The following is a 23,190-nucleotide window of genomic DNA, read 5'->3' on the forward strand; positions in this document are numbered from 1 at the left end:
CCCCATGAGTACTTTGTAACAACAATTTGTACTTCTTAATTCCTTTGCCTCTTTCTCACTCCCTAAACCCTCCTCCCATCTGGCACTAATCATCGGAAAAATGCAAATTAAAACCACAATGAGCTTTCACCTCACACCTGTCATATGGCTATCATCAATAAATCAACAAACACGAAGTTTCAGTGAGGATATGGAGAAAAGAACCTTCGTACACCGTTGGTGGTATTGCAAATTGGTGCAGTTACTATGGAAAATGGTTTAGAAGTTCTTCAAAAAATTAAAAGTCAGTCGGAGGGATAGTGGATGGGGGGAGGGGGGTTCACAGTGTGAGGGATATAAATGATGAACGTCTAAGTAGTACCTTGTCTTGTACACCTGAAACTAATAAATTAAAATTAAAAAAAGACGAAAAAAATTTAAAAGTAAACCTACCTTATGACCCAGCAATTCTACTTCTGGGTATTTATTGAAAGAAATCCAAAACATTAATTTGAAAAGATTTATGCACCTCTATTTCTACTGAAGCACTATTTACAATAACAAAGACATTTGGAAGCAACCAAAATGCCTATCAATAAATGACTGGATAAAGAAGATGTGCTACATACACACCATGGAATATAACACAGCCATTAAAAAGAACAAAATCTTACTGTATGCAAGAAAATGGATGCACCAAGAGGGTATTATGCTAGGTAAAATAAGTCAGACTGAGGGAGACAAATACCATATGATCTCACTTATATGTAGAATCTAAAGAACAAAATAAACAAAACAGAAACAGGCTCATAGATACTGAGAACAAACCGATGATTGCCAGATGGAAGAGGGGCTGAGGAGCTGGGTGAAAAAGGTGAAGGGATTAAGAAATACTAATTGGTAGTTACAAAATAGTTACTGGGATGTAAAGTACAGCATAAGGAATGTAATCAGTAATGTTACAACAACTATGTATAGTGCCAGATGGGTGCTAGATTAATCTGGGGGATCACTGCATAAATTACATAAATGTCTAATTGCTATGCTATGTACCTAAAACTAATCTAAAATAATACTGGATGCCAACTGTAATAGAAAAAAAAAAGTAACTTTTAGAAAGAATGAACCAGTTTTAAATATTTATTTTCTTTGAGTAAGAAACTGATTTAGTTGTTCAAAGTAAAAACAATAAGAGCATGATTTAAAAGGGATGCTATTATACAGAGTTACATCAGGTAGGAAGTACTATAAAGATATTTGCTTCTGATTGATAAATCTGATAAGATTGAAGAAATAACAGTTATAACAAAAAATATATATGATTAAAACATATAGTCATAATCAGAGAACAAAGTTTTGCAATTTCATCTCATAATTTTTCATTGTTATTTTGGATATTATACACGTTTATTTGAAGGATGATTTACATTCAGTTTTGAAATTGCATATGTGGTGATTAAAAGAAATCTGTGGTAAATCAGGCTCAAAGATCAGCTCCCATTTTTTTATACCAAGTTCTCGAGTCTTTAATTTTTCTTGTTGAAGTCAATCTTATCCCTTACTATGAAAGTTTACTTCTTTCTCCGAGAGGTTACCCTCTTATATCATATAGAAGAGGCTAAACCATTATGTAACATTTTTTTTCTTGTCTTTGTAACACAATATTGTCAAAGTTCATTAAACAAAACTACCCAGCAAACCATTATTGGTGTAATGCTCCCATTAAATCAGAAAGCAATAGAATTATATCTAATAGTTACTATAGAAATGGTAAATAGTAGTGTCTACTACTACTTTCACTATAAATCTCTTTTTCCCCTCACACATCTGCTCATTAATAGCCACATTTGGACATTTGGTGTTAGTCTCCCATTCATCCAGGATTGAATTAATCTACAATTTCACTCTTTTTTATTTTCCACATCTGCTAAGACTTATATTCTACATCCATTTTTTTACTTTCCATCCCTACAATCATTGCGTATCCTTACATGATTCATGCAGAATCATTCACTTAGTATTTCCATGCAGGTATGTTCCTGGCCCCTATGGACCTAGAACTTAATAAAATCGTCTTATGTTATTTAGAAGTTTTGCTTCCTATATTATATCATGTTCTAACAGAAATCTATTCACTTTATTTATTTATTTTATTTCATATTTTTTGTCCAGGGGAAACATAATCAGATGTCATGCCTATCACATGGTAGAATTCATGGGTCATGGTTGTTTTGTTGTTTGTTTATTTGCTTTCAGTTTCATTCACTGTGTACTTGGGTAAGGTCGAAGTTCTCAGAAATATTCATGGAAAGCAGTGTAACATGCAGTGTAATTTTAAAGGTATTTGTTACACTAAATATGATTATGCCCTTTTCCTACTAGACAGAGTTTCAGGCAGTGAAAAGTAGACCAGGTGAATTTGTGCAATCCTGAGCATACCTCGCAATCCAGACTTTTCTTGCCTATTACCTTTCTATAGGAGTTATCATTAAATTGTGCATTTCCTAGGATGCAATGTGATATCACCAAAGACTTACTATTTCCCACCATATTATTTTATAGGAATTGCATTCTCTGAAAAGTCGTAAAAGTGTTATTGGGGAGTCAAGAATAAAAAACACTCACATCGAACAGATGTTTACTTTAAAAAAGTAGGAGCAAGAAAAAGGAGAAAGATGGCTTCCAAGTTTTCTGTTTGGCATAATCTTTTTCACTGAATTAGGGGAAAATAGTAGGAAAAAAAATCATGGCCTCATATGCTTTCAGTCATGGGCTGCAGTTGTTTCTTGAGGTGTTAAAAAGTTATGCCGCCGATGGTTTTCATAAGTGTAATTTATATTTAGTTAATATTTATCTCAGTTTCTGGCATTTTTTTTCTATTGGTCTTAAATTTAATACTTTTAACAAGTTTTTATGTATTTCCTGCTTTGGGAATAGTTTAAAGGAAAGTTGGGAGAAGCTGATCTCATTTTAATCCAGCAGTTACCCCCAGTTTCTTTAGTAGTGTAAATATTGAATGGGTTTATTTTCCTTTTCTTTTGAAGATTCCATTAAGTAGTTGATTCATTCATAGTGCCATCTGTTATTTTCCCCTTTACTTTTATGACACCAAAGAAGGAACATATTTTGAAACTTTAGTTGATTAAAGAGAGAAACACAGAAAGAGAAAAGGCAGATGAATTTACACATGAACATGTACAGCACCCAGCTCTGCTTGCTTTCTTTGTATCTTTAAACATCAGTTTAATATTATTTTTCTTTTTTACATTAATCGCTGCTGTGGATTGCCAATAAGGCATTTTTGGACCACTTTTAAAGCATAGTAGGAAAATATGCTCAAATTGGCAAACATTTTGCTTTTCTCTTCATCTGAGTTATTCCATTTGTGATCATATGTATTACAATAGAAATGTATACTTCAAAAAATATGATTTGTGCTTTTATGTAAGTATGCTCACAATTGTTTTCCTTCTGTAACATGGAAAGGAAAAAGTATTTTATAATAACAGCTTAGAAAATATAGGAATAATTTTTAATGTATATTATTTTAACTATTTATTATTAGTATCATGCATCATATCTGGATTTTAAAGATACTCTATTATAAAAATTAAAAAAAGGTATGTATATCTTCTGAAGGTCTAATGCAGAAATTAAACAAACAAATTAAAACAAACAAATGAACAAAATGGGGAACATCTTGTGACAGCTTGCCAGAATAAGTCTGAGAGTATGTCCTTAAATGAAAAAGTAAAGAAGTCACATCTCTAACAGAACTTGTGTTCTGGATATCATGGAATAAACAAGGGAACCAAATAGGCTATGATTAGAAAAGATGAATAAGTCAATTAATATGCGTAAAGCAACGTTTTAAGTGTTTACACCAACAAAATGAGCTAGGTATTATTTTCATCTCCATTTTCCAATAAGAAAATTGAGGCACAAATGGTAAAATATCTTGCCCAAGTTTACATAGCTATTAAATATTAGAAGCAGAAGTTATATTAGAAGTCTGACTTAACATCTATGCTTTCAATCTATGTTAATCTGATAGAGAAAATTAACCCAGATATGTAAAATTAAAATGAAGAAAATGTGAGAATAAAACATATTTACTTTTAATTCACTACTGTTTTGGAAGAAAACATATAGGTTCAGATCCGGTATTGCAGCTATGTTCCACAAAGTCCTAAGAAATATAACTTTGTATTGTTTTGCTCCCCTCTGCAGACCTCATATTCTCCAAATCCCCCCAAGGTCAAGCTGGATTCCACAGGCTTCACATCTACATTTTAGCCAATCAGAATGTAAAGGCACAAGATGTACCTGAAAGGAGCCATTCTGAATTTTATACACGTGCCATTCCCTATATCTCAATAACCAAATTATACTCAATTAGTCATAGCTTTTGCAAAGGAACTTAGAGTTTTATTAAGCTAACATTAAATGAGATCTTGTTCTAAATCAAGGGGAAAACAGATATTGGGTTAGAATTAATAGTCTCTGCCATAGGGAATTACATTGTATCACAACTAATACACACGTACAAAAAATATGAAAAAAAAAACATTTACAGTTTGCATAGTTAAGTGTTAGAGCTAGGATTTGAATTTAGCAACTTGAGTCAAGACAATAACACAGCATCAAGAAGAGATAATAATAAAAAATGTTAATTGAATTGGTTGAATGCAGACAGCCTTGGAACAAGATTATAATGAGTATTCATCTAAAATACTAAAAAGAATTTTAAAAATTAAGACAAGTGTAAAATAAGTGTTATCTTTTAGCTTTAGGCAAAATATTTTCTAAGATGAAGATATCTAATTTCCACTGGACAGAAAATTATGTATATCCAGCCCATTGAAGAATTTGTTGAAAATTCATTAAATATATTATTTTACAAAATATGAGAAAGCTCCCACAGATAAAGTCAGAAATTATCATAAGAATAAATAAATTACACTTCAGCCATGTTTTAAAATTGAATAAAAATAAAATATTTAATATTGAAGTGTTATATCACCTTTTTTTTATTTTTTAGTTTAAAAATTTGTAAAAGATTAATCCTAACTCCTCCTTTAGGGTATGCCACAAATTAATCTTATTGTAATTAAAACCCAATAAAAAGTAAATGACATGTATTATCATTAAATCCAGTGATCCTTAAATAACAATACAACTAAATAATTTACATTATAAGAAAGAGTACTTATGTGAGAAAATTTATTTTCACACTGAAAATGAGTTGTATATGATTCACTTATTCAACCGCCTTTTAAGGTGTTCATCTAGTTTTGATGTAAAATATTCTATAATGCTTAAGCACAGGAAGAACAGAAGACATCTGATCTTAACCTTATAGTAATATTTTATGCCCAATTAATCTACTCATATTTATTAGGATAAAAAAAGGAGAACTCTGGAGCTAAGTAGACAGACAGGAAGATGAAAATATAAGGATCAGTATAGGAAGAAGGAAGAAAAGCGTTCATCTCAAATTTCAAGTACATAATAAAGATAAATCTTAAGTACTCATAGATTATTTGACTTCTTCCCTGGAATTCAGGGAGTTTGGTACTTTATAACCAACAGTCAACTTATGAAATGAAGAAGCAACAAACATTCTTCAAATTCTTTACCAATGGAAGGAAGTTAAAATACCATTTCAGAGGAATCAGAGAGATTCGCTTTGTGGGGGAAAAGAACGTACTCATCATCTGTAATACATTTTGAGCAGTAGACACTCAGATCTGCTTTGGGGACCAACGACTTGAGCAACAGTCCCAGCTGCTGCTGCTGGTCTTCCAGATCCCGTCATCTCTGTGCCAAAGCCTTCCTTTTCTAGGATTGCTCCCAGCTAATTACTCAGAAGAGCGGGATACTGGTGCTGAATTGACCCTATGGAAAGTAGGATTCCACTGACTGGTGACTGACAAATGGGCTCAACATTACCCTGGCCAAATTTTTCTGAGAACCGCACTGTCATCTGAGACTCTTCCTACTGAATACTGCTTCCTTCCCCACTCTCCTTCATAAGCCAGATGTACATTATGGTGTGCACTTTCTCTTGCTTCTTTCCCTTATTCTTCATAATCATTTCTCTCAATAGATATTTTGCATATCTGATCTCATCTGGGCATCTGCTTCTTGGAAAGTAAAACTAATGTGCTGTGTATAGGAAGTTACATAAGGGAGAGAATACTAGCAGCCAAGATACAGGAAATTTTATAGTAATATATAAGTTCTCATGATAAATTTTATTCTGGTTTGGTGTTTATTATTATTTTATTTTAATGCTTTTCCTATTAGAGGGTTTGAGGAAGTAGCTTTGTCTGTTGTAATCATACATAACTAATCTATGATGTGTAGACTTTTCAGAGCAAATTCACTTAATTTTCAAGAGAAAAAAAACCTCCTACAATATTCCATTTTCATTGCGAATGTATATAATAACAATAGTAGAATGTTGAGATTTCCATCTCCTTTAGCAACAATTCAAATGACTTGGCTTTTCATCAAATGCCATATTACATAATCAGCTGAGTATTTCACTTAAAATTATTACCCAACAATCTGACTGAGTCAATTCATCTTTAGCTATAGAGATACAGTCTCTCCCTCCCTCTCTCCCTCCCTCTCTTTCTCTCTCTCTCTCTCTCTCTCTCTCTCTCTCTCTCTCTCTCTCTCTCTCTCTCTCTCTCTCTCTCATCTTTTTAGGATTGAGGATCTTCATTGTAAGTCCTTTCTTTTCATCACATTAAATATTTTCTGCCAGTCCCTTCTGGGCTGCAAGTTTCTTTTGAGAGATCAGCTGATAGTCTTATGGGAGATCTTTTGTAAAGTAACTAACTGATTTTATCTTTCTGTCTTTAACCTTTGGATTTTAAATTATGATGTTTCTTGGTGTGGGTCTCTTTGCGTTCATTTTGTTTAGGACTCCATGCATTTCTTGAGCTTCTATATTAATGACCTTCACCTAGTTAGCGAAGTTTTCTGTCATTATTTTTTCAAATAGGTTTTCAATTTCTTGCTTGCTCTCTTCTCATTCTGGTACCCCTATGGTGCAAATGTTGGTATGCTTGATGTTGTCCCAGCGGCCCCTTAAACTACCCTCATTTTTTTTTACTCCTTTTTCTTTTTCCTGTTCTGATTGGGTATTTTCGGCTATCTTATCTCCTAAATTGATGATTTGATCCTCTGCTTCATCTGTCTACTGTTGAATCTTACTTATGAAGGCTTTATTTCAGTTACTGTATTTTTTATTTGTGACTGGTTCTTTTATATGTTTTCTATCTCCAATTTTGTTACCTATCTCTTTGTTGAAGTTGTCACTGGGATCACTGAACATCCTTAAAACCAGAATTTGGAGTTCTGAATCTACTAAATTGCTTGTCTTCATTTTGCTTAGTTCTTTTTTCTGGAGTTTTGTTGTGTTCTTTATTTGGGACATGTTTTCTTGTCTCCCCATTTGGGCTGCCTTTCTGTGTTTGTTTCTTTGTATTTAGTAGGGCTGCTATGTTTCCTGGTCTTAGTAGGGTGGACTTATGTAGTAGATGGCCTATGTTGCCCAGTGGTGCAGTCCCCCTGGTCACCTAAGCCAGGTGCTCCAGGTATGTCCTTTGTGTGGGTTGTGTGTGCCCTCCTGTTGTACTTGAGCCTTGGAGGCTGTTTGCACATCAATGGAAGGGATTGACCCTAGGCTTGTTTGTTTTGAGGACTGATTGTGACAGCAGAGGAGCTCTTTCACAGAGTCTGATCTTACAGAGCAGGATTCAATTTAGCAGGGCTTTGGTGCTTGCCCAGTGTGTCTTTTGAATGTGTCATCCTTGGAGGTGGCTAGGTGATGCTTCATTTCAGTCCAAAGATGGCCATTGGATGTGCCAGCCCTGGGGCCTCGTGGGAGGCACTCCATCACAGGCCAATTTCAGCTGCAGCCTGTACCCTGCCTGGGACCACCTAGCATGAGCCACAAAGCAATTGAAAGTTGCCCATCACCCTCACTGGGCTTGGAGGTGCCCTTGGAGAGGTCATGTCATTAACTGAGGTTGACTGTCTCCAGTGCCAGGCTTAGGGCTGATTAGACAGTGGCATGGGACGTGTCAAAGTCAGATGCTGCTTGTTTGGGTTTTTTTGAACCTTTAAAAGATTTAGAGAAGACTGCAATATGAGCTAAGACAGGCCATTTGTATGGAAAAGCCATTGGAAAAGGCTTGGGTGTGCCTCAATATTGGGTGTGGTGGGGTCTTATGGAATCACCAGGGCAGTGTTGATGAATCTCATTAACCAGATTGATGGTACAGCAGTTATGGTGGCTGCCTTCCTCTGCATCCAAGATGGGGCAGGACTCAACAAAGAAACAAAGACTTCCTCCAGCCCCTTTTCCCGGGAGAATGCTTCCCCTCCAGCTCTCACCCTGATGTCAGACAATTCAGTTTATCTCCATATGTCCCTGGTACCTTCCAAGCCACTGCCCTAGTGCTGGAGCTCAGAGTGAGTGAGTCGGTGAGAGAGTAAGTCCTTGTGTTGTCCCCATAAGCTGAACACCTGGAACTGTAGCCACCCTCATCTCAGTCATAATCTCTGCTGGTTTTTATAGCCAGAAGTTATGGGAACTTCTCTCCCTGGCACTGAAACTCTGAGCTGGGAAGTGTGGTGTGAAGCTGGGACCCCTTGCTCCTCTGTAGGGAATCTCTGCAGCCAAGATATCCCTCTTGATTTTTAATAGTTACGCACAGGAATGGGACAAGCCCATTCTATATTTCTACCGCTCCTACCAGTCTCAAAGTAGCTTCTTCTGTATGTCCCCATTTGTAGATCTTTTGTTCAGCTAGATTTCAGGCAATGATGGTTTTTCTGTAATTTAGTTGTAATTTTGATGTGATCATGAGAGGAGATAAGCACAGCATTTACCTACTTCACCATCTTGACCAGAAATCCAAGATAATTTTTGTTGTTAAGATTTGTAAATCTCTTCATGAGAAAATAGCCTATTTTTTTCCAAGGTCTTTAGAAATAAACTTTAAAGATAGGAATAACATGAATATAGAATGATTTTGAATTTTCATTTTTTATTTTAATTTAATCAGAAATTTTGTTTAATATGGTACAGAATTATTTAAATAGAGACATATATCCTCAGATAATGTAAAGTTTCAGAGGTATTTCTTTCCTATTTAACATTTCTCTGGCAACTGCAAATCTAAGTTCTTAAAAGAAGTCAATGAAAATTCAATAAACTATATTGTTGAACAAATTTACAAGTATGAGATCTATGAGATCCTTTACATATTTATATCATGGACACATCATCTGTAATTGGATTCTGTGTTTATTCTCATCATATAATCCAATAAATTAAAGCAATCTCTATGGACATCTTAGCTCATGTTATGGCATTGCATCTATATACTTTTGCACTTAAAATGATAGTTTTATTAGACTAACATAGAAACATGAAAACATTTATAGGTCCCCTGGCGCAGACTATTAAAAAAAGTTAAATTGGACTACAATACTCACATGTTAGCTGAACTGAGATCAAGCAGTTTAAAAAGTTTGGAATTCATTATAAGAAAAACAAATCTCATAGAGTAAAAAAGTCTCTTGCATGATGTTCAATTATTAAAACTCAGTTAACACAAAATGATTTTTCACTGATAAACACAAACAGCTTTCAGTGTTCAGGTAAAAGACAAATTAAGGACCAGTTAAAAGTTACCCCTTCATCTCTGTATGCAGATTATTGTCCATCCTGTGCAGTTGATTTGAATTATTTATTATAAGGAAGATATTAGAAAACATATTGCTGTCAATTGAAAATGTGTACTATCTAGATCAGTGAGATGTCTGTGTTAATTAAGCAAGGTCCATCACCAGAAGGGTATACTGTTATGGGTTTAATAATGCACCCCCAAAAAAATTATATGCCCTGAAACCTTACAATGTAAACATTGCAGATGCAATCTTTGCAGATGCAATTAAGTAAGATGTGTTTGTAGGGGATTAGGATGAGACCTAAATCCAATGTCTAATGTCTTTGTAAGAAAAGGAAGAAAGAGATTCAGACACTGGCACAAAGGGAAGACCATTTGTCAACAGTGGCAGAGATTGAATCAATGTAATTATAAACCATGGGTTATGGGCAAAGACTAGAAGAGGCAAGGGAGTATTCTTCCCTAGAACCTTCATAGGAATAATTGCCTTGCAGACATCTTGATTTCAGACATCTAGCTGCTAGAACTGTGAAAGTATTTATATCTGTTGTTTAAAGCCACCCAATTTGTGATAATTTGTTATGACAGCATAAGGAAACTAATATGGATACCTTCCTATGATAAAAAAATATTTTAATCATAAACAAATGTTTTACCCTTAAATCCCTCATAGGTTATTTTACATTATTTACAAGGAGGTGGGTGATTTAAAAATATGTAACAGTTTTCATAATCTGCCACCAGTACACAAAAGAGAAATTTTTCTGATGATGATACAATAGTATTATCTTTGAATTAAACATGAACGTATGAAATATTGTCTGTAACCTGTCATCAACACTCGAAGTGAAACTTTTACTTATAATGGAACAACAGTATTATCTATGTATTAAACACACACACTTATATTAATACCACAATAAATGTAATTGAAACAAACAAAAGACTTTAAATCAACACACAAGAAATAGTATCAGCAGCCTTTAATATTCTAGTAGTATAAAACATATGATCTTTTTAAAAATAAAATTAATAAATATTTTTCATAGGGGTTTTAGGTTTACAGAAAAATAGAGCACAAATTAAAGGGAACTGTCATACAGCCTCTCTTTTCCCTCACATGATTTCCCCTAAAATTAGTATCTTGCATGAATGTGGTATATTTGTTATAATTGATGAACCAATACATTATCATTTAACTCAAGTCTATAGTCTAAAGTAGAATTCACTCTTTCTCTTACATAGTTCTATGGGTTTTGACAATTGCATAATGTCATGTATCCACCATTACAGTATTATATAGAATGACTTCTCTGCCCTAAAAATCCCCTATGCTCTATTTATTCATTCCTCCTCTCTCCCCTCAAACCTCTTGCAACCAGTGATATTTTCACTTTCTCTATGATTTTGACATTTCCTGAATGTCATATAGTTAGAATCATACAATATATTGCCTTTTCAAACTGGCTCTTTTCCCTAAGTCATACGCATTTAAAGTTTTGTCATGTTGTTTTGTGGCTTGATAGCTCATTTCTTACTATCACTGAATAATATTCCACTGGAAAAATGTACTGTTAGGGTCCAGAGTTAACCCCTCCTCAAGTGAACAGAAGTCACACGATAATGTAAGTCACACAGCGAGGTTTATTTCCAGCTAGCTGGGGTCCGAGTATCTGCCCGACGCAGCAGGTTTCAACAAGGACGTCAAACACTTAAAACCCAGGGTTTATACAGCATCTTCAAGGCACACAGTAATTAAACTACAGAACTTATATAGCTTTAAGGAGTATATGATAAACTGCAGGACTTACACAGCTTCAAAGAGTATAAGATAAGCTACAGGGCCGCTTGTCTCCTCGCTGTCACTGCCCACATCTTGGAATTTACAGTCAGGTTGTGTTTACACTTAGGTTGTGTTTCAAGCCAGGGGCCGTTAACCCTGACCTTAAGATAGCAGTTCTCACGCTAACAGTCTTTTACAATACAAGGGTTTATCCATTCACCTATTGAAAGATATCTTGGTTGCTTCCAAAATGAAGCAATTATGAATAAAGCTGCTATAAACATCTGTATACAGGTTTTTGTATAGACACAAGTTTTCAACTCATTCACATAAATACCTAGTGGCACAATTGCTGGATATGTGGTAAGCCTATCTTTAGCTTTATAAGAAATTCCCCAACTGTCTTCCAAAGTGGCTGTATTATTAGCATTCACACTAGCAATGAATGGGTTCCTGTTCCTCCACATTTTGGACAACAGTTTGTGTTGTCAATGTTTGGGGTTTACTCATTCTAATGGGCATTTAGTGGTAACTCGTTGTTTTAATTAATTCCCTAATAATACATGATGTTAAACATTCTTTCATATGGTTATTTACAATCTGTATGTCTTCTTTAGTGAGTTTTTTGTTTATATATTTTTGTCTGGTTTTAATCGGATTGTGTTTTCTCATTGTCCTTTAGAGCCCTCTGTTGGTGGAGTTTAATGGGAAGTTAGCTGATAATGGGAGAGATGGTGGCTCTTCTGCTGTTAAGCACAGGTGAAGTAAACTCAGCAAATGTGCAAAAAGAATCAATGATGTAAGAACTATAAAATTTATGATATTAGTTTATAAAATAATTTATATTCAGTGTAACGAAACGGATTGAATAATCAAAATGGGCAATTTGTTTTTCTGAAAATGCTTTAAGCTTTAAAAGAAATTTCTTCTTACTCAGTGAATTTCAGCGAATTTTTTGAACTACTAGTTATGATGTTAGAAATGTTTTTAAAGAAAAGATTCTGGAAGGAAACTAATTTCACAGTACGACCTAAACTTATATGTAATGGGTAAATTTTAATGTGGCTAAATTGCATGTGGAATTACATGTGCAATGAAAAGTTTCTGTGTTTTGAAGATGTATTTTTTTCCAATGTTTATGAAAGGCAAATTATTCTATTTGGATATACCTAGTGATGTTTAGTTATTTACAAGTGCTCTGTGCTATATAACATTCAAAACCCATTTGTTTCAAAGCGTACCTGTTAGAAATATGTGTATGGCATTTATATTCCCTTAGGCTCCATATAATTATTATTAAAGTTTACAATTAGGTTTTTCTCAGATTGACACACAAAGAAACTATACAAATGTTAAAGCATTTATAAACTTTACACAAGTATTCCATATTTCCCTGTATAGGTCCAAATAGAGTGGCTGAAAATTGTTCAAGCGTATTCTGTTTCATTTTAAAAACTTGGGAGTATTTCAATAGTTTAATCCTCACAATATAATCTAGGTTAATATCTATTTAAAAATCTACTGTTTCATTAAGATTTTTTTGATAGTCACACAATTCAGGAAAATACTGCACAATGGTACCATAATTTTTGTTGCTGTAAGAGGGATCTAATATAAATCAACATACAAGGGGTGTGTGTGTGTGTGTGTGTGTGTGTGTGTGTGTGTGTGTGTGTATTTTCTTTTGTTCCTAATCTGTTAAGTGTTTTACTCAGGAATGATTGTATTATCAAATATTTTTAAATGTATCATATATTGAAATGATCTTTAATTTATGCTATTATATCACATTATTTAGATTATGTAGTGTGGTAAAACTATCACATGTAAAATTTAATAAAGGAAAGGTACCAAATAGACTTATGGCAAGATGTTTTCTAGGCAAAATGTTGAAAGTTTGAGCTTGTTGTTGCATATAAGCTATCAAAATAAATTGATAAGTTCAGAAAATAATTGCACAGAGTTCAGTCAGAATTTAGAGGTAATGTAGAGATCTCAGAACTTTGGAAGGGAAGTGAAAGTTGCCTTTTGTTCCCATCTCTCCAGTAAGTAAAACATTCCAAATATAAGATACAGCCTGGGGATACAGATAAAATCAAAAGCAAGATAAGACCTCTGAAAGAATTAAGATGACATTTAGTAGATCTTTTCATTTAGCAAATTGACTTTAAAAAGACATAAGAACATGGTTTTGCTGAAGAAAGATGTGCCTAAACTACTTGTAATTAAATCTAGAGGGAAATGGATTTTTCTAAAAGAATTATGGTTATAGTTTGTGACAAAGACAGTTAACTGGAATCAAATACATAGAAAATCAATGAAGATTTTTAAGATAAATATATTTTAAAAATTCAGCAAGCCTAGACTGAGATGATTCAAGCTAACAAAAGTTCTTGGTGCTTAACTCTCTATAGGCATGAAGAAGGATGGGAAATCTGCTCATCTCCCCCAAAAAAACACATTCTAGAATTCTCTCTAGAATTGGCCAAAGAAAATGATAAAAGGATATCCCTAGGACAGAAGCAAGCACCTCGGAGAATATTAGAATAGCAAAGTTGTCCCAGGAAGCAGACTCACAGCCTAAACAATATATTGCCTACCCTGCAGATAGGAAAATATGGCATCAATTAGTCAGCAGGATTTCAGAATGGTTAGGGACTAATGAACTAATGACTACTATGTGACTCCAATTTTCTAGTTTTAATTGAGGCTATTATTCCCCTGTTCTACCATTGTATGTTGGGGGATACATTATTTTGAGTTCATGAGACTTTGAATCATGGAACTAATCCAAAATTGATAGTCATATAGATCAAGCCTGATGGTGTGATTAGATTAGGGTTCTTGAGATGAGTGTGGACGTGTTTTACATCTAGTAACTTTGTGAGTAATTGTGACCAAGATAGCACCCTTCATTCAGTAAAATTTTTGGCTAACAGTCCCCATTCCTCTCTATATCATGCCCTTTGATATATAACTTTTCAGTTTCCTCCACAAAAAGGCCAAGTGCATGTCTCCCTTGGACTTTGGGATTGACTTTGGTCAGTAGTATATGGATGGAAGTGACAATGTGCTGCTGTTAAGTAGCTTCAAGTATTCACTGCTTGTTCACTTGTGCTCGACTAACATTATTAAAAACCATGTCTCAGCTGACCCACGGATCCATCAGAATAAACAACTGTTGCTTTGAATCACTGAGGTTATGAGTTTTTATTACACCATATCATGATAGCAATAGCTAACTGATATGGGAAAGAAGATAAAAGTGAATCAAATGATGAGATAATGCCATCAAAATTGTATAAGAACCTTTTAAATTGTTTTCAAGGTGACTGTAACAATTTGTCCTCCTCTTAACAGTATTGAAAATTTCATGTCTCTCACATCCTCACCAACAATAGATAGAGTTAATTTTTATTTCTTTTTTTACTTTTTACCAATCTAATGAGTGATTAATTAGGTCCTGTTAAAATACATTTCTAAATTGCTAGTAATTTTCAGCACCTACTATGAATTTTCTACTCATATTTTTACATTTTTTCTTTAACAGTTCGTCGTTTTTTATTAATAGGTAGGAGGAATTTTTTTCATAATCAAATTTCTATTACTTTCTTGGCAATGTGAGTTCTAAATGTTTTCCTAAGTATGAAGATTTTATTGTTATATGGTTAATGAATCATTTCCACATGTAGAAGTATCTAACTGCAATGTACTGCAACTTATTTGTACCTTTTGATTTTTCATTTAAAAAATTGATATATTATAATCAATAGTATTTCTTATTTTAATCCATGTTAATTTTTTTCATTTTTTCATTTTTTAAATTACAGTTGACATTCATTATATTAGTTTCAGGTGTACAGAATCATAGTTAGACATTTATATAACTTACAAAGTGATCCCCTCCCCCAAATAGTCTAGCTGCTATCAGAAGCAACAATAGTTATTACAATATATTGACTACATTCCCTATGCTGCACTTTACATCCCTGTGACTGTTTTATAACTGCCGATTTGTACTCCTTAACCCTCTCAGCTTTTTCACCCAGCCTCTTAACCTCACCTCTCATCTGGTAACCATCAGTTTGTTCTCTGTATCTATGAGTATGTGTCTGTTTTGTTTGTGCATTTATTGTGGTTTTTAGATTCTTCCTGTAAGTGAAATCATATGGTATTTGTTTTTATCCATTTGATTTATTTTGTTTAGCTTAATGTCGCTAAGTCCATTCATGTTGTCGCAAATGGTAATATTTCATTGTTTTCATGGCTGACTAATACGCCACTGTATACATGTACCCAAACTTTTTTTATTCAGTAGCCTATTTATGGATACTTGGGTTGCTTCCACATCTTGACTATTATAAATAATGCTGCAATGAACATAGGGATACATGTATCTCCGAGTTATTTTTAAAATATTGTTTTACAAATACATGTATTTGTTGTGGGTTGAGTTGTGTCTCCCTAAAAGATGTGTTGGTGTCCTAACTCCTGTCAGATCTAATTTTAAAATAGTGTTCTTACAAGTGGAATTATTTAAATTAAAATGGGTCATACTGGAATAGGATATACCCTTAATCCCATATGACTGGTGTACTTATATAAAGAGGGAAGTTTGAACCCAGAAACAGAGACATACAGGGAGAATGCCATGTAATAGTGCAGCTGACAAATGCCAGTGTTTTAAGGCCACCAGAAGTTAGGAAGAGGCAAGGAAGAATGCTACCCAGTATTTCAGAGGGAGTGTGGTATTGCTGACATTTTGATTTGGGACTTCTAGCCTCCAGAATTGTGAGAGAATAGATTTCTGTTTTAAGCCACTCAGTTGTGTTCATTTGTTATGGAATCCGTAGAAACTTAATGCTGACTATTTGTACTGAAAAGTGAACTGCTGCTGTAATTAATACCTAAAAATATGGAAGTGGCTTTGGAATTGGATAATGGGTAAAACATGGAGGGATTTTGCAGTACGCGATAGAAAAGTCAGAGATGGCCTCAAAGATGTTGTTGCTACAAATATGGACATTTCAGACGACGATTCAGATGAGGGCTCAGAAAAAAATGAGGAGAGGTGCAGAGAAAGCTTCTATTGTCTACTATATGAATGCATATACCATCATGAAAAGAATGTGACCAGAAATATAAACAGTAAAGGTCCTTCTGGTGAAGTCTCAGATGGAAATGAGGAACATGTTATTGGAAACTGAAGGAAAAGGAATCCTGCTCATAAACTGGCAGAAATTGGTGAATTACCAGTATATGCTACTTTTGTGGGGAAAATAGAATGTGTATGTGATAAACTTGAATATTCAACTGAAGAAATATCCAAGCAAAGAGTGGAAGGTGCATCTGGTTCTATATGCTGTTTTTAGTAAAATTCAAGAGAAATTGAGGAATGAACTTTTCAGCAAAGAGAAATCAGCACTTGATGATTTAGAAAATTGTCAGGTTATCATGGAAAAAAAACCAAAAGTATGGCTAGACAATCTTTGCTGAAGGAGTTAGGTGTCAGACTTATAAATCTACTCAACCATCTCAACAGATGCCAAGAATAGAAACAAGATTATCCTGAAAAGATCTGTAGAGGTCTCTCTTGTTTGGTGGCTCAGTTCCTGAGAATTGCATGGAAAGCCAACAAGGGTGTTGAGAATTTTATACCAATAGAAACATTGCCAGCATGGAGTGAATGAGAGAGAGATGAGAGGAAATGAAGAAAGAATAACTATGAAGGCAGAGCCAGGATAGCAGAGACCACAAGGCAACTGCTCCCACCATGAGGCAGAGTGCACAGGCCCAGAGGAGGGGAAGTGCACTGCCTCAGTTCCCCTACGCAGGGCCAATGCTTTGGGGTTGCCCCAGTGGGTGCTGGGGACAGAGTATAGAGCCACAGAGAGTTGTTTTCAGGCCTTGAAAGGTAATGAAATTTACCCACTGGATTTTGAACTTGTGAAGGACCTGAGGCCTCTTTAGTTCTTCCAATTTCTTTCTTTTGGAATGCAGATGTCTATCTTATGCTTTCCTACCATTGTATTTTGGAAGTTGATAACTTGTGTAGTAAGAGGTTCACAGATGGGAGAGGAATTTTGCCCTGAGATGAATAACATCCAGAGTCTCACATATAATTGAGTTAAATGATTTATGTGATGAGATTTGGGACTCTACCTTGCTGATATTTACAGGAAATTTTGGACTTACAATTGATGCTGGACTGCTTAAGACTTCAGGAGATGTTGAGATGGGGTGGATGTACTGTGCACATGGACAGAAAATGAATTTTGGGGGTGGCAGAAGGTGAATGGACTGTTATAGGTTGAATATGTTGAAGTCCTAACTGACCCACACTACCACAGAATGTGACCTTATAAAGAGATAGTTTCCTTGTAGATGTAATTAGTTAAAATGAGGCTACACTGGAGTAAGTTAGGCTCTTAATCCAACATGACTACTGTCTTTATACAAAGAGGGAAATTTAGATACAGAGAGAGACAGACAGACAGGTAGAATGCTATGTGATGAAAAGGACAGATACTGGAGTGATGCACTCACCAGCAAAGTTGATGCTAGGATGGATGGGAACTATGAGAAGCCAGAAGGATGCAAGGAAAGATTCTATTCAGGGTCTCAGAGGGAGCAGAGTCCTGCTAACATTTGAAGTTATTGTATGAGGTACAAATCTAAATATATTACTCCATTCTTTTTATGTGAATAGATACTTGTTCCAGTAGTTAGTATTTCTTACATAGGACATACACACACACACACACACACACACACACACACAGTCTTCTCACTCTAGTGGAGTCTTATAAAAATAACTCATTGTTTTACTTTGTGTAACTTTAATAATAATTTTATAGTTAGTATAATTTTATTATTGGTCTCAATATCCTGTCCATCCTCCTCCTTCTTCAATTTTTTTGGGGGGCCCTTTAGTTCTTTATATAAATTTTTGCCTTATCATGATTTGTTTCATGGTACAAAACTGGAATTTATTTAAGCAGCACATTACATTGGGGGAAATAAACATCTTTGCTACATTTAGTCTTTCCATCTATAAACCAGGTATATATTTGTATATGTGGAAAACCTCTTTCATTTTATATATATAAAGAAATTATGTATACATATATACATAATTTCTTTCTTTTGTCTCTTTTATCTAATAAAGTTTAATGAATTTCTTAATTGAATCACATGTATCTCTTAAAAGATTTATTTGCAGGTATTCTTTGCCTTAGCTCATACTGCTATCATAAATTACCTTGGACAGAGTGGTTTAGCAACAAACATTTATTTCTCACATTTCTGGAGGCTGGAAATTCAAGGTCAACATGTAAGCATGGTCAAGTTGTTAAGGGCCCTCTTTCTGGTTTACAGAAAGGGTCATCTTCTAGTTCACTCTTCACATGGCAGAAAGTGGACTAACTAGCTCTCTGGCTTCTTCTTATAAAGGCACTAATCTCATTTGTGAGGGCTCCACTCTCATGACCTAATTACTTCTCAAGGCCCCACCTCCAAATACCATTATATGGGGTTAGGGTTTCAACTTACAAATTTCTGGGAGAAACACTCTGTAAACACTGTTGTTCAGAATATTTATTTTATCATTTTAAAGCAATCTTTCTTAGCCTTAGCCCTATTACTACCTGTTTACTTAAAGTCTATAATATTATTATCACTTTGCCCAGTATCTTTTGGTTACTAAACACATGGTAAAACTATTTTATACTTTTTTAAACCTCTTACAATAATTATGTTTTATTTGTTTTTTTTTTCAAAGTAAATGCAGCTGGATATTTCTTTTTAATATCTAATTTTAGAGTCTACACATTGCACATTGATAAATTTACATTTATTATGAATACTGAGAGATTTGGATTCGATTATCTTTTTTTATCTGATTGAATTTAAAAATTTATTTTCTTTCTCCATATTTTCGACATTGATTTGAAAGTTACCTGCTATATTTTCTTTCTATTAATGATGGTATGCAAACTTCAAAATTAATGTGTGACTTACCAAAGTGTAAATTGATTTATTATTTCTATCACCTGGAGCCATAAAAGTAACTCAAATGCTTATATAAAACATTCTCCCTTCCACCCTTTATTATATTTTAGGCAATTCAATTTTCATTCTCCAAATTAGTCATTATTATTATTGTTTTACACTCAAAGTGTCTGTTTCGATTTACAAGTATGTGTATTAATTCACTTACTTTCCTTGTTTTATTGTGTCTCTACGTCTTTCTTTTATATTCAATTTCTTGTTTCCTGATGTATAATCTTTCCTAGTTATTTCAGCAAGGGTGTAAATGTGCCAGGACTTCTGAACTTTGTCTCAAATTATCTCTAGTTTACCTTTGGAACTAGAATGTAGAAAACAAATTGGAGATTTATACTTTTTTCTTCAAAACTTGAATTTATTGTTGCTTTTGTGAAATCTATCATTGTTCACTTAGAGATAAAATATGTTTTATTCATTTGCTTATATTTGCCTCTTTGTTGTGCATTTTCACCTTCACCATTACATAAATAGATTTAGTTGCATTTCCCTTTCTCAAAATTTATTTTGTTTATTTAATTTTGAATTAACATCTTTAAAATATTCTGGGAAATTTTCTAATATTTTATATTGCCCAAACTGTTCTTCCTGCTCTTACACTTTATAAAATCTATTAGGTTTATATTAAACTGTAAGATTCTGCTCTCCTTTTCTCTTAATCTCTTTCACATTTTTTTATTTCTTCATTTTTCTGTGCTTAATTTTGAGTAATTTCTTCAGGTTTATTGCCCAGTTGTATATCTTGTATACAATTTGTACACCATATACATGTTTATATACAAATTTAAATAATTTAAAAATATATGAAATCATATATGTGTGAAAGTTAAAAATCAACATTTCTTTATTGACTTTCATGTAACTATATTTTATGTGGGATCCAGTATGGAAATCCCAAAGCATCCATGAAAATATCCCATTAGAGAAAATCACTTGTAGAGAACAGGTCTGCAAACAAAATAAGAAGGCATCAGTTCAATTAAAAACTGTCTTATAGACTTATCTTTCAAATCTCTCCGATTGACCCTGTAGATTCCCAAAAAACCATTTTCCACATGCTAATCTTATCCCCACCATTCACACCCAATACAGTCTTCAAGTTGGAAGGAGGTTTGAGATTGAAAAGAAGATTTGATCCTAAACTAAGTTTGAGTAATTTATTACTATCTTTCTTTTCTTTAAATTAAAGTTTATTGAGGTGACAATTGTTAGTAAAGTTACACAGATTTTAGGTGTACAATTCTGTAATACATTTGCTATATCTCACATTGTGTGTTCACCACCCAGAGTCAGTTCTCTTTCCATCACCATGTATTAGACTCCGTTTACCCTCTTTTAGAGCCCCGCTCCCCTTGTTCCCATTACCCTCTGGTTACTCCTAAACTATTGTCTATGGCCATGATATTTTGTTCTTTCAGTTGTTTGTCTTGTTCTTTTGTTGTTTTCGGTTTATATACTACATATCAGTGAAATCATATGGTTCTCGACTTTTTCTTTCTGACTTATTTCACTTAGCATTATAATCTCAAGATCCATTCATGTTGTCACAAATGGTCCTATTTCATCTTTTTTTACCACCGAATAATATTCCATTGTGTATATATACCACAACTTTTTTATCCGTTCATCTATCGAAGGACTTTTTGGTTGTTTACATGTCTTGGTCACCATAAATAAAGCAGCAATGAACATTGGAGCACACTTGTCTTTATACATAAATGTTTTTAGATTTGTTTGGTAGATACCCAGGAGAGGGATTGCTGGGTCATATGGTAATTCTATTCGTAATTTTTTGAAGAACCTCTACACTGCCTTCTATAGTGCCTGCACCAGTCTGCATTCCCACCAACAGTGGATGAGGGTTCCTTTTTCTCCACAGCCTCTCCAACACTTGTTACTATTTGTCTTGTTGATGATAGCCATTCTAATTTATTACCATCTTGGAGTGGAATTTTGAATTTCAACTGAAACCATATTTTTTATTTACAATAATTATTGTGTTTCCTTTTGTGAATTTATTTTTATTTATTTATTAAATTTATTGGAGGTAATATTGGTTAGTAAAATTACATAGGTTTCAAATGTACAATTCTATCATAAATCTCCTATATATTGCATTGTGTGTTTACCATCCAAAGTCAATTCTCCTTCCATCGCCATGTATTTGACCCCTACTTTACTCTATTCTACCTCCCACTTTACCCTCTGGTAACCACTAAGCTGTTGTCTGTGTAAAAGAGTTTTTGTTTCTTTGTCTGGTTCTACCTCCCACTTTACCCTCTGGTAACCACTAAGCTGTTGTCTGTGTAAAAGAGTTTTTGTTTCTTTGTCTGGTTCATTTGTTGTTTTAAGTTTTATATCTCATATATGAGTGCAGTCATATGGTTCTCAATTTTTTCTGTCTGACTTATTTCGCTTAGCATATTAATTTCAAGATCCATTCATGTTGTCACAAATGGCAATATTTCATCTTTTCTTTTGGCTGAGTGATACTCCATTGTGCATATATATACATACATATAATATATAATATAATATTATATACATACATATAATATATATAATATATATACATACATATAATATTATATAATATTATATATTATATGTATGTATGTGTGTATATATATATATATATATATACATATATATATATATATATATATATATATATTATATGTATGTATATATATATATCATATCCTCTTTATCCAATCACCTGTCAAGGACATTTTGGTTGTTTCCGTGTCATGGCCACTGTAATGCTGCAATGAACATATATCTTTACAAATAAATGTTTTCAGATTTTGGGGGGATAGAAACTCAGAAGAGAGATTTCTAGTTCATATGGCAATCCTGTTCTTAATTTCTGTTAAGTAAGTGTGAGGAAAAAGCAGCTGAACTAACTGCCTTAGTTGTCAGCCACAGTCACAACACGATAGGGACAGTGAGAAAGAGAAACAAAATTTTAATTACAACACATATGTGAGGCTCATTTTAAGATACTGGTTAGTTACCTACAAATGCTGCCATTAAAACTGGTTCCTAAAATTTTAAGTAGATTTTACGCCATCTTTTCTAGAGTATTCTAGTTAGTAAATCTAAATCCATTTTACACTCTTATTTTTACTTTATAAGATAAGGCAACTTCAATATAACATAAGTGATTAATTGAAATGGACTTATTCAGTTACCATTACTTAAGTTTAGTAATTTTAGAGGCAGAAGGTAGAAGAAGTTAGATCATATGAAGTTTAAACATTGAGCTTTAAAGAGTGTACCCAAGCTTAGTGATTGGTGCCGCCTTAGTAACATCAAGGCACTGCCTGTTATTCTTAGATAATCAAAAATAAATTATCACATTAAAATGTGTGGAATTCTGATAAATTGCTTTATCCTAATGATGTAGCAGACAGAAGTAAATACTTAGACTGTGACATTTACTGAAAACAGTGCCTGTGTTAGCAAAGCAAAGAACAGTATTTATTATCTATGTTACCATATATTAACATTGAATAAAAACAATTCAGAAACAAATAAATCTCTATTCCATTTTTCTTTTACAATGATGTATTAATCTTTTAATTTAAGTAACAAAAATTGTTGAATGTGAAAACAAACAGAAAATTTAGCTCCCAATTTATTTAACTT

The sequence above is a fragment of the Rhinolophus hipposideros genome (assembly GCF_964194185.1).
Source record: "Rhinolophus hipposideros genome assembly, chromosome: 9".
In the NCBI taxonomy this organism is placed as follows: Eukaryota; Metazoa; Chordata; class Mammalia; order Chiroptera; family Rhinolophidae; genus Rhinolophus; species Rhinolophus hipposideros.